The 11,803-nt window shown below is 41.8% G+C and overlaps 1 long non-coding RNA gene across 2 annotated transcripts; it reads left to right on the forward strand.

Moving 5' to 3' along the window:
• Positions 1-2,441: 2,441 nt before the first annotated feature.
• On the forward strand, positions 2,442-9,839 carry LOC135293634 (uncharacterized). 2 transcript variants are annotated; one of them, XR_010355758.1, is made up of 4 exons: positions 2,442-2,607; positions 3,030-3,563; positions 4,829-4,893; positions 9,337-9,839. It is a non-coding gene; the product is annotated as an uncharacterized LOC135293634 (long non-coding RNA). The 2 variants fall into 2 exon arrangements; XR_010355757.1 differs by having other exon boundaries at positions 3,435-3,563.
• Positions 9,840-11,803: the final 1,964 nt, after the last annotated feature.

Raw genomic sequence — 11,803 nt, forward strand, 5'->3', positions numbered from 1 at the left:
GCTAATGTGTTTTGGGTGAGGATGTAATCACGAAGAGCAGTAAACTCACTTCCAGGTCTCTCTTACATAACTATCTTGCACTGATAGATGGTGGTTGAAGGTGCAATTGGGTCTTGTGATTGACTCCCTGTCTCCAGGTACAGCATTAACCTCTGCAGTCCACTGAAACACAGCCTGCGAATTCACTGATGGGACATTCCCACCCTCACTTTGCAGAAAAGAAATCATCTGGCATCCCTGCTCGGGATGCTGCCATCGCTCCCAGTCAGGGAGAGGCTTGTGCTTCCCTGAGGTCTCTGCTCCCACTTGCCCCAGCAGTGCTGTGAAGGCAGAGACTGACATGGAGCTTGTTCTTCTCCTGGACTGGCTCTGTCTCCTGATTCTCCCCTAATAAAATGATTTCTTGGTTTAAAATATAGTCTATTGAGTTTTCTTCCAGTTTTAGGAAATTAGATTTGTTTTTCAGCTTGATCTGTATCTCTGAGAATTTGACCAGTTTCTCAGTCCAAATGCAAGACAAAACATTATGACGATTTTCTTCCTTGTGTGGGGTGTAGATTCAACTTTTTCCAAACATCTTCCTACTTTTAGTAGAAGATTTTTAATTCCTCACTCACATATCATTAAGGATACAAAAATGAGCAGGAACTGTGAAAGACGGGACCACTAAATATTTGAGAAAGACCTTTAGGTGGCACACATGGGATTTCTCCAGCTGGACAGAGAGTGCTGCAGCTGTAGGGCAGCTGAGCAACCAACCCTCGTGGTGCCTTGGCCACAGGGACCTGGCACAGTGTGTGCCACAGGGGCTGGAGAGTGGCTGTGTGTCACAGTGACAGGCTGGAAAGAACAGCAATAGAGGCATCCCCAGCCACACAAATCTGGAGTTTAGACAAACTCAGGTTCCCCCCATTCTGAAGGAATGCCAAGAACTACTTCTAACACAGAAAAATGGGCATGCTTTTATGCACTTTGCAACATTAAGCCTGGAAACATGAGAAAACTGAAGGTCCTTTTATAAGCAAGAGAACAGACAAACTCCCAAAAGACTATGAGGTGCTTCCCTGTTGCTGAACTGTGTTTCTCAGGAGGTGACCCTCTGGCAGTGCTGGGATCACCCAAGCAGCTCTCACATTTTCACATGTTCCTAGGCAAGGTAAATGAGACGGAGATTGGTCTAGCATGTGTAACTCCTTTCACCTCCTGCTCCCAGGCAGCATCTGCTGATACTCAAACTTAGTAGTCAAACAAGAATTCAGATTAATTTATAAAATTATACTAAGGAGTTGAAGATAAAAGATTTATTGTCCTTTCATTTGGGATATAATATAATATAAACCAGTCTCACTTTCAGAAGTAAGACTGGCTCTAGTAGAGCAGTCAGCAATAGACTAGGCTTACAGACATACTGGTAACTGTTTGATTACCAGTCAGGAAAGGGAATCCCCTCCAGGCCAATGTGGAAATTATAGGTGAAGAGAGAGTATCTTTGCAGTGGTGACATTAATAGCTCATTTTAAAATTTTTACTCAAATCTACTCACTTCAAAAGCTCAGCTTGGGAACGAAGAGAGATATTTTTCAATAAAACATTAGTCTTAATTAACAAAACGTAACCAAGATAAATGAGCTGAAAAAACCAGAAGCAGACAAAACTGGTGAGGCCATTAAATCAATAAAAGGAAGATGCTGAAACTTGGAAGGCATCCGAATACAATCCTGCAAGTATTCCAAGGCAGGGTCAGAAAGGGATAACAAGGCAGTCCCCGGCCACAGGAGCAGAGTGGCCAGACGGTATTGACACAGACAGTCAAACAGCAGCGCAGCCACAGCAAACACTGCGCACGAAGGTGGGGAAGAATTTTAATGAGTCATTTCAGTCTCATACATGCTATGAAAAAAGGACTTGGCATTGTTCCCAATGACAGTGCCCTCCAGATTAGAGACTAAATCACAGCATCCTCAGGGGAGGATGAAAAGAGATAGCAATAGAGTGTCTTTCTTTTTTTTCTTTGATCCTGATGTACAAATAGCAACATGTGTGCATGCATAAGAGCAACGCTGGAGCATAACAAGCAAGCTGAAGAATAAAATAAAATAAATTAAAAGAAAATAAATTGAAAGGAAAAAAATTAAAATAAAATAAAATAAAATAAAATAAAATAAAATAAAATAAAATAAAATAAAATAAAATAAAATAAAATAAAATAAAATAAAACAAAACAAAATAAAATACAGAAAATAGTGGACTAAAATAGATCCACAATAATGTTAGATTATTTTAAGATATTAATTCAAAGTTTTATGAACATTTGTAGCAGGCTGTGCACTTTCAGGTAAACACTAATTTATTTGGCAGGTAGAACCCCTTTAACAGAGGATTTTCTGATGTCTTCAGCAGGACCAACACCCCAGTTCTCCCGGTAGATGCAGATGTACCAAAGCAAGCAGCATCACGTGGGATGACAGGTTCTGCCCCCCAAACCATCACGGAGGAACCGGCGTAGGCAGTGAAGGCAAAAGGAACAAAACGCTCTTTAGGCATCAGGAGGCACCAAAAAGCTCAGCTGCTCTCCGCAGAATACCCGCAATATGTTATCAGCGCAGGGTAAATGAGTCAGATGCTTCCCCTGGAGCCACGGCACGGCAGGCGGGCGGGAGCAGGGCGGCAGATGGCTGCTGGGGGTGCCTTTCTGCCCGAACAGCGGCAGCGAACGGAGCGTGCCCCGAGCCCGGCCAGCCCTTCGTGCCGCGCTGCCGGCCCCGGCCCGGCCCCCCGATCCCGGCTCTGATCCCGGCCCCAGCCCCGGCCCCCCGATTCCGGCTCTGATCCCGGCCCTGATCCCGGCCCCGATCCCGGCCCTGATCCCGGCCCCGGCCCCGGCCCCGCCGCTCCGGAGCCGTCCGTGCTTCCCGAGCGCGGCCCAGGCTGCCCCGCCGCCTTAGTGGCCCTCATCCTGCCTCAGGCCATTAAAGTACGGTGAGCTAAGTCGGCGAAACTCCTGGGAAAGCCTTCTAATACTCTTGTAGGGCTGAAAGAGAAACGTGCCGGTTATGCCACGCTGTGCCTCGTAAACCCTCCAGGAGAGCAGCACATCGGCTTTTAGGAGCGATTTTTCTGCTACGGGACTGTGGGCTCGGCCTCCTTGTGAGAGAAATTCCGCAGCCAGGCTGCGGAGCCAGTGTGCTTCATCTGCCACTGCCACCGCTTCTACAAGGACAGGCCCTCTCACTGCTGTGCCATTCGCTTCCACTTGGTCCTGTTCATTATTAGCTTTTTATAAATAGGTGTCCTGCAAAAACCCCTGAAATTTAGCACAGTGGAGACCTAGGCATGTATAGTGCTCATATCCAGATAAATAAATGCCCGTTGAACTGTGCATGGGTCTGTGTGATTCTGGATGTGCAATCTGGCTGCTGTTCTCATGCCTTCAGATAAGGATCTTCAGCAACCCTGAGAGTGCACAGCAAGACCACCTAGAGTGTCACCTGGCATTGGACAGACACATTCATCCTTTCAAGGTTCCTGTCAAAATAATCAGGAATTGGAACACTTGAAACCAAGTAAGTCTTTGATAGTAAAGACTGCAAACTCTTTGTTCCCCACCAACTTGTGAGCTGTGATTTTTTTTTTTTTACCAGCTGGAGAGGATATCATAATTTTTGAAAACATAAGGTAAATCTTCCACAAAAAAGGTTTTACATTATTTGGGCTTTTCCTTTTATTTTTCTTCGGGTAGAGTAAAAAACCTGGACTGTTTTCTACATCAGTGGGTTCCCTCAGATTTTTCACTTAAAAATCAAAAATATGAAATGTTGCCTTGATAGATTATTTCTATTTTTTATTTATTAATTTTCCTCTAAACAAGACTGACTGCTTAATGGAAAGTTGTCTCCTGTGTTTCTCAAAGAAGAAAGTAGCTGCTGTCTCAGAGGCAGCAGTAATTGCTTGAATGGCAATGAATAATTGCTTGCTAACAGCCAGTACAGGGCTTTGCTTTTCACTGGAAATCTGTTCCTGACTTAGAGACTAATTAGCTACTGCCAAAGGAAAAGGGAGACTTGCAGAGCTGCTCCTCCACTCCCATTCCCACTGATTTGCAAGATGTTTCCTGACACCTTCCAATCCCTGACCAACCTGATTCCAAAGTCCTCCTTGGAATGTCTGCCTATCTCCTGTGTACCCTTCCTCTGTGACAGAATTTAAAACCATACTGCATTTTCCCTGTCTCCAGAGCAAAATAAAACCCTCAATGCTTAGCTAGCATGGATGAGCTTTCCAACTGGGCAAAGGCTTTTTCTTTGGTCGATGAGTGAACTGTACTTCTAGTAAAATATAAGGAGTACTGGATGGGAGAAAGAGACCCTGGGGCTCCTCTCTCCTCTGTGATCTGCCCACAGCTCTCCTCAGTCAAGGTGGTAATGCCAGGTTAACTTTGCCTTTGAAACTTTAGGAAATCAAGACTTTAGATCAAATCTCTCTCTGCTATGTTCTAAGACAATCCTCTCTGGAAGAAATGAAGACCCAACTCATAGAGTTACGTAGATACACATATACTCAGAGAAGGTATTAGGAGGAAATTTCAGGAGTAACTTTTCTGTGATGATGTAATTAAATACTATATTACAAATGGTATCTGTAGGGAAATTGAGCTAAGGCTGCCTTGAAAGTATGACTTGGTTATTTTTTAGTAGCTGAATGTTTGACTTTGGAACTGTAGCACTTCTTTAGCTAAGTTTTCATGTGCCATATCAGCAGGGAGCTTCAGTAGCTTCAATCATGGACTTGACAAGCATCTCCAGTGACCATGTCCCTTGTTGTCTTTCAGCTTCATTACACATGGCAAGCATGAAAGATGGAAAGAGTGAATGAGAATTTTAATTGTTTTGGAAGGTATGATGTCCTGTTCATGCTCACATTTAGAGCCACTTCATGGGTAGCTATTTTAGGCTGTGTAAAACAATAATGAAAAGGTTAAGAGGGAATGTCATGGATAATTGTTTTAAAGCTAATAAATATATAATTAATTTTAAGCCTGCATTTTGCAATAATCCAGTCTTGCTCCCACTGGACTCCATGGCACTTCTGTGATTCACTTGAAATGAATCAGGTTGCAGAGTTGCCATAAAGTAAAATCCAACACTTAATTAAACCCTTTTTTCTGAAATTCCAGGGTTGTTGTCTTCAAAGACGCACAGTAATATTAGTCCCACACAGATGTAGATGCTAATGTTACACAGTCAGTCACACAGCAGGTGACGAACAAAACTAAAATAATTCACTCCTGCTTAAATAAATGAACTTCAATGAAGTTTAATTGAAGTACAATTACAGGTTGTATTTACAGTAGAAAATTTTAATTTTTATTATTTACAAGAGAAATTCAGCTTCCTCTTGCAATCCATTTTTAAATGCTGTTTGGACACTGTATTTTTTTTTTCCAAATAAAATATTACCTTATCTATATGCACAGTTAGCATATCTGTTATTGCCTTCCCTAAATGCCCAAATTAGCCCCAAGGCTTTCAGCAGTGCAGGTAAAACCACTCACTGCAGGGAGTGGGACAGGCAGCTGTGGTATTGCAGCAAGGGAAGAGGGTGGTGGGAGGACCCATTGCAAGGTGAGATTGAAGAAGAAGTTGAAGGAAAGGTGTATGGTATGCTCTGTGAATGAATGGGTGGGTTGGTTGGTGGGGTGGGTGTTTGGATGGACACTGTCAGCCAGTGGGGCAGGCAGGATGGGGCAGGCAGCACTGGAAAGCAGGACCCGGCGCCCTGTGCTCACCCCAGGCATGGCACCCTCGGCAGGGCAGCCGCCTTCCCCAATTTCCACACCGGGGAGGCCGGGTTAGTTTTGATGCCACAACAGTCACACAGTGGCACGTGGCTTCTCCTGCACCTCAGACTCAGGCCTGGCATCTGCAGATTTGTGAAAACCTTCAATGAATCAGGAGTGAATTTTCCCAGTTTTCTGTAAAAGTGCCTGGCAAACACAGAAAATGCACTCACAGCTTTCATCTTCCAACACAGACTCTGAGCTACTGTGTTTTGGGTCTTTTTTCATTCAGGACAGCCATACCAGCAGATTGGTTGTAGGCATCATGCCAGTCCTCTAACACATTCTGATTCCCTTTGGACATGTTGTGTACATCAGTGGACATTTGCTTTCTGGGTATTCTGTATTCTGGGTTCTGGTTCACAGATGAACAGTGTTGGAACTTTTTGTGGCATAAAGACACACAGATCCCTTCCAAGAGCACAATGATTTCTAGTAGTCAGGGTACACTAAGCACTGCTGATTTTGTCTCACAGCAAAGAGTTATATTCTGCCTGATAATTCAAAGTGTTTCTTTTGGAAATTATGTTTTAAAAGACTCAGCAAACTGAAAATTAGCAGTGATTTTCTTTTTTTCTTTCCTTTTTTTTAATAATAAAAGCAACCAGCACTTCCAAAAATACCCTTGTTTATGTATCAGTTGCAAGCCAGAAACTGCTCTCAAATTATCGCTGCTTGTAGGAAACTGCCTTAGCTTTACAGATACCAGAACAAAGTGCTTATTTTTGTTATCATGAAAGAAAAACTCCTATGTCCTTCAGCCTGCCAATATTTCAAAGCCCATCTGAAGCAGAGCAGCAGGTGTAGCAGTTTCTCACAGTCAGTGAAAAGAGTGATGATAAATTGCATATATTGCCCCCAGATCCCTGCCCCTCCTCCAAAAGCCAATCTTTCAGATTAGGCAGAACACAAACAGGGCTGCACAGGACCACCTGCTCTCCCTTGTGCTACATAATATGTTGTCTAAGCTCAGATGTGCCTGGAAATGTAGTGAATCCAAGTTCAAAAGAGGCAGCTAAGGGCAAAGGGGTATAATGGAGTGGGCTGCAGGACAGGATAATTTATTTTCCAGTTGATAGACTGCTGTGAGTCTCTCTCCAAAATGTATCTTTTGCCTCTTTAGCAAGTGCCCAAAGATATTGTACAACATGCAATAACATTTCTGCCTTCAGCTTACACCAGAGACTGGTCTCCTTAGAGGAGTTTGGGCAGCAGCAGTTTCTACACAGCAGAAGCTCACAGTGTGACTAGGAAGCCTTTTATTCCTGAGCACCTTTGTCTCTTTCTGATGTACAACATTCTACTTTTCCAGGTTCCCAAGTGATTCAGCCATGTGGGCAGTTTAGTTCACTGGATATATTTTTATACTTTGTCTATATCTACTTCACACTTTGTATCTTTGGAGACCTCTCAATACTATCATGTCTCACTGCTACTTTGGAGTTAACATTTATGGGGTTTTTGTTGTATAGAAAATCATCCAAGTACAAAGTTTATAGGCCAGATTGAGGTCATGTCTTTCTCTGTAATAAACAGCTTTCAATATCACTGTATTTTTTTCCAGATAAAAGAAGGTCCTTTTTACAGCTTTTTCCCCCTATTTTTTTTGTCTAATTATCAACCTAATGAAAAAACTTCCATTTATTCGCAGCCATTGTACTCATATCTGAAATTTTGCCAGAAGCTCTAGAAAGCTATTGCTCATCCCTTGTACACCATAATATCAATATCTTCAAATAATTCCCCTACATTAATGAGTTATGAACTTCCTTCTTAACACTACAACCACTTCCCTGTCTTCTGCCTTTGCCTCTTGGTTGATTCTCCATCATTTCTTTATTCCTCTCTTTAGTTAAGAATACACAGAAGTAATTTCTTAACCACTTTAAGTACAAAATTATATCTATAATTTCTTTGAATGTTACTATTTTTCAACCTCCAAGTTTTTTCTTTAAATGTCAGTTGGAAAACAGCATGAATTGTTCATGCATTTAAATCTACAGCTGAAATCCACACAATGTGGATATAATAAAAATTAGATTGGTATGGGTATTGATCGGTCTGATTGCAAGTAGTAAAGTAGATGCAACTTCCACTGTATGCCAAAATGGATACTCTAACAAAATCAGACATAAATCCTGTTCCAAATCTGGTCCTCAGAACTGACATTTCAGGGACATCTAAATTGCCAAACATTTTATGTTGGCATCTTCATTTAAAAACAAACAAATAAAACAATCAGCAAATAACAAACCCAACCAAACAAAACCCCCTCAGATTAAAACATATGGAATCAAGGTATACTTTCAGTCCAGCTTAAATTGCCCAGGTTATCTGTTTTGTCCAATGCCCTTCTGCTTGCTTAATTACCTGGCATCAGAAGTGAGATGAAGAGACTGGCACCAAGAAACATGCTGCTGGTAAAAAGGGGTCTGGTCTAAAGGACATGAGAGACAAGGAGATGCAGCATGTCCACTTTGGTCTGAGGAGTTGCAGAGCATGTGCCAGAAGCCACACACACGTATTTCTTCCATGGCCAGACCAAGTGAATACCAACAGAAGTTCAGTAAGGCTTTGGCTGCATATCAATGCCATCTATACAAATAGTACATCCAAACATGGAGCTTATGAAGGCTGCTCCCAAAGTGACACTCCCAAAATGAGATGATTTCTTTAATCAGAGGGATCTGAAGGCAGCAGAGAGACTGCCATGTATGAATAGAGTGTGCTTCTGGAGACAGCTGGTGACTTTGGCTGTGACAGCAAGGTGGGGAACCTCTGCCAGGGCCCAGCAGTGACTGGTGACTGCTGTGATTGGAAACCAGTTATTTTCACCTGGCTTTACAAGAAATAGTGCAGAGCATTTTGGGTCCCCAGTCCCTATTCCAGCCTCAGACACTCACATCAGGGCTGAGAATGTTTTTCTTGCTCCTCTGGCCCTGATACCAAGCTGGGTATCACCTGTGGGTGGCCAGAGGGTTGGCTGGTCACTGCAGCCACTCCAGGGCCACCACGCCATGCCAGTGTGGACATTGGGGTCAAGAGCAGTGAGAGAACAGCACCACATGCCAAGTGTGCCTTGGGGGTTGTATGATTCACAGAGTGAAATGAGAACAGTAAAAGGGTATCAAGAGGCACTTTTGTCCACAGGCTGATCAGAGAAGCATCCTTCAGACAGGTCAGGAAGGAGCTGATGAGATGAGGATCCATATGGAAAAGAAAAAGGGAGAAGGGAAAAGAAGAGAAAAGAAGTGGTTTCTGTTGCTTTTTATTGGTGTTACACACTTTGTATTTAATAACAAATGTCTTTCATTCATGTCAAAATACCCCAGTAAATCAGTACAAGTCCTCACAGTTGCAGAGATGCCATTTTCTAAGCCTTTGATTCCTCCCTTAGATTTTTAGATTCCATGTCAGTATTTGTCCCCAATCCCCGAGACAGTTTCCAGCTCAGCACATTCAGTTCTGCTTGTTTTTACTTTTATCTTGCACGGTTTCAGTTTGCAGACTCTCAGAGCTCAGTGACAGCTTCCTCAGTGACAATGAACCAAGGTCAAGCAACAGAGCTACACAAAACCAGCCTGGGGTCAAGGCCAGATGGAGCTCTGGGCTGCAGGAGCCCTGAACCTGACAGCACAGCTCAGGGAAGTTGAGTGGTCCCTCTGTGACATCAAACTGGCTTTGTGCAGGAAGGACAACAGATCCCATCTGGATGTGATGATGCAGCAGACTGGTACCCACAGGGATCTCTTTCTTCACTGGGATGCACATCTCTTTCAACTCATGATCTGAGATGCACCAGTCAAGACAGCTCACACTGATCCAGTGAGCATGATATTCCATGCACAACAAACTGAAATACATATACAATCTGTAGGATGTACATTATATACACATGTGCATATATATATAATCATACAACTACAGATAGACTGCTAAACCATAAATCCTCATTCCATGTTAAACACAATTTTTGAATAAAAAGTTTAAATAAAAATTTTAATTCTTTCTTCCTCTTTTAACTCAGAATTATTGGCAGATAAAAATAGAACCACTCCTCTCAGCCCCACCTCCCCAAAAAGCTGTTTCCCTGGTACCTAGCCTCACTGCAGCAGGCCATTACATCAATCTCTCAAGAAAACCACAGCTCCACTTTTACAGTAAGATATTAAGGCTAGGAAGCTTTAGTCATGGCCATGGTTAAAGGAATTGTTTAAAGGGTTAGAATTTCAATCTAACCCTTTAATTTACAGACAGCAGAATTGTGTCCAGCTTCTGAGTATTCACTGGGTCTGATTTTTGCTGCTCTTTCCCCTCATTTTTTACTTTCTACATAGTGAAGTCTGATTTTAAAATTTTTGTGTCATTCATTTATGAATTTGGGTAGGAGTAAGGTGGGGGGAAAAACCCTAGCATCCCCTAATCAATTTGAAAGCTTGCAAAAATCACCACTTTCAAGCTTTCTGAGAAAGATATAAACTTATCAAATATCCTCACACTCATGCATATGCACCTCTTCTCCTCTTAAGTAAAGTTATAATAACAAAATCATGTCTTCTGGTTTTCCTTTTCACTGAAAATTGTTGCATACATACACTTTTCCTTCCAGTCAGAACTCATGGCAGTTTTTAAAATTCTGCTGAAATAAGTACAGTGACAACACAGTGTCACAACACAGAATGACAACACAGTTTACAGAACTTCAGCATGAACATTTTAAAGGGTACCTGATTCCAAAAGGGAAATAAAACTCTTGATTTGCATTCCAAGTACCAGCCTGAAAGGAATTTAATTACATTAACTACAAAATGCTCATTACAAGATTATTTTTAAGATTCTGTATTTTGAGTTGTAATATAAAGAGAAACTTATCCTACAAAGACTGATTTTAAAATGTCCCATTAAAAGGCTTAGAGAATTAAAAAATACTTATGCTAAAATGACTTTATGATAATGGGTGACAGTGAAGAATTTGAGTGCATAACAGAGACATCTGCTTCACAAACAAAAAAAATAACTAAAGTGGTCTCAATGACACTCAAAATGTTGCTTATTTCATCTGTCTGTCCTCTAAAACCAGATCTACACACAGCATCATTCCTAACAACATTTAATACAACTATCAAAAAGGGGAAAAAGTAAGGCAATGTACAGAAGGGAATTTAGGAACACAGGACTGGGCAATTGTTTCTGGGGAACTCAAGACAAATGCATCACAGAATGGCTTTCATAAGCTGATCAAAATACTTCCTAAATTAAAGTGACAGGAAACCTGTTGGAGGAGAGTTAAGGGACAATGGAGGTTAAAGAGACCAATTTTTGTCTTTTTGGTCCTTACCCACACAGCCACAGTAGCCATAAGGCATAATAACTCATCAGTTGCTCAGCTGCACAATTACTTTTAAGATGTTCAATTTATATGTAAGTTGATTTATGAAGCAGATCATGCAATTAATGCAAGGGAAAAAAGTTCACAAATGAAGATGATGCTTCTGCTGCCCCTGAACTGACCAAAGAGCCACCACCATGGGGGTGGGAGATCCACTCTTCACCCTGAGGCTTTGCACAATAAGCTAAGTTCTCACAGAAGGCAAATTTTATTTTGGACAGATTTTTAAAAAAGTGACTTATATTTCTTCCATCAGCCGTCAGCTGTGCCTTACAGAAATGAGTAACAATTTGTTTGATATTGGGAGATTTTAGTAGTTTGTGCAGTAGTTTTCAACTAGCTTTTATACTGGCTCTATACAGTGCTGAAAAGCTCACTTTGCACTCAATGTCTTCTGGCTCAGCTTCATCACTTTGCACTTTGAACAGGGGTTGACTGGGTATTAGGCTTGAGTTGTCTTTACTAAAAGTAATTTTAGTGTCAGGCCAAAGTAACACAGTGAATAACTCTGTTTTGCACTCAGATCCCTCTGAGAAGGAAGGGACCTGGACTTATAACTATCTCTTTTCATAGTAATA

Source organism: Passer domesticus, chromosome 1 (assembly GCF_036417665.1).
Source record: "Passer domesticus isolate bPasDom1 chromosome 1, bPasDom1.hap1, whole genome shotgun sequence".
NCBI lineage: Eukaryota > Metazoa > Chordata > Aves > Passeriformes > Passeridae > Passer > Passer domesticus.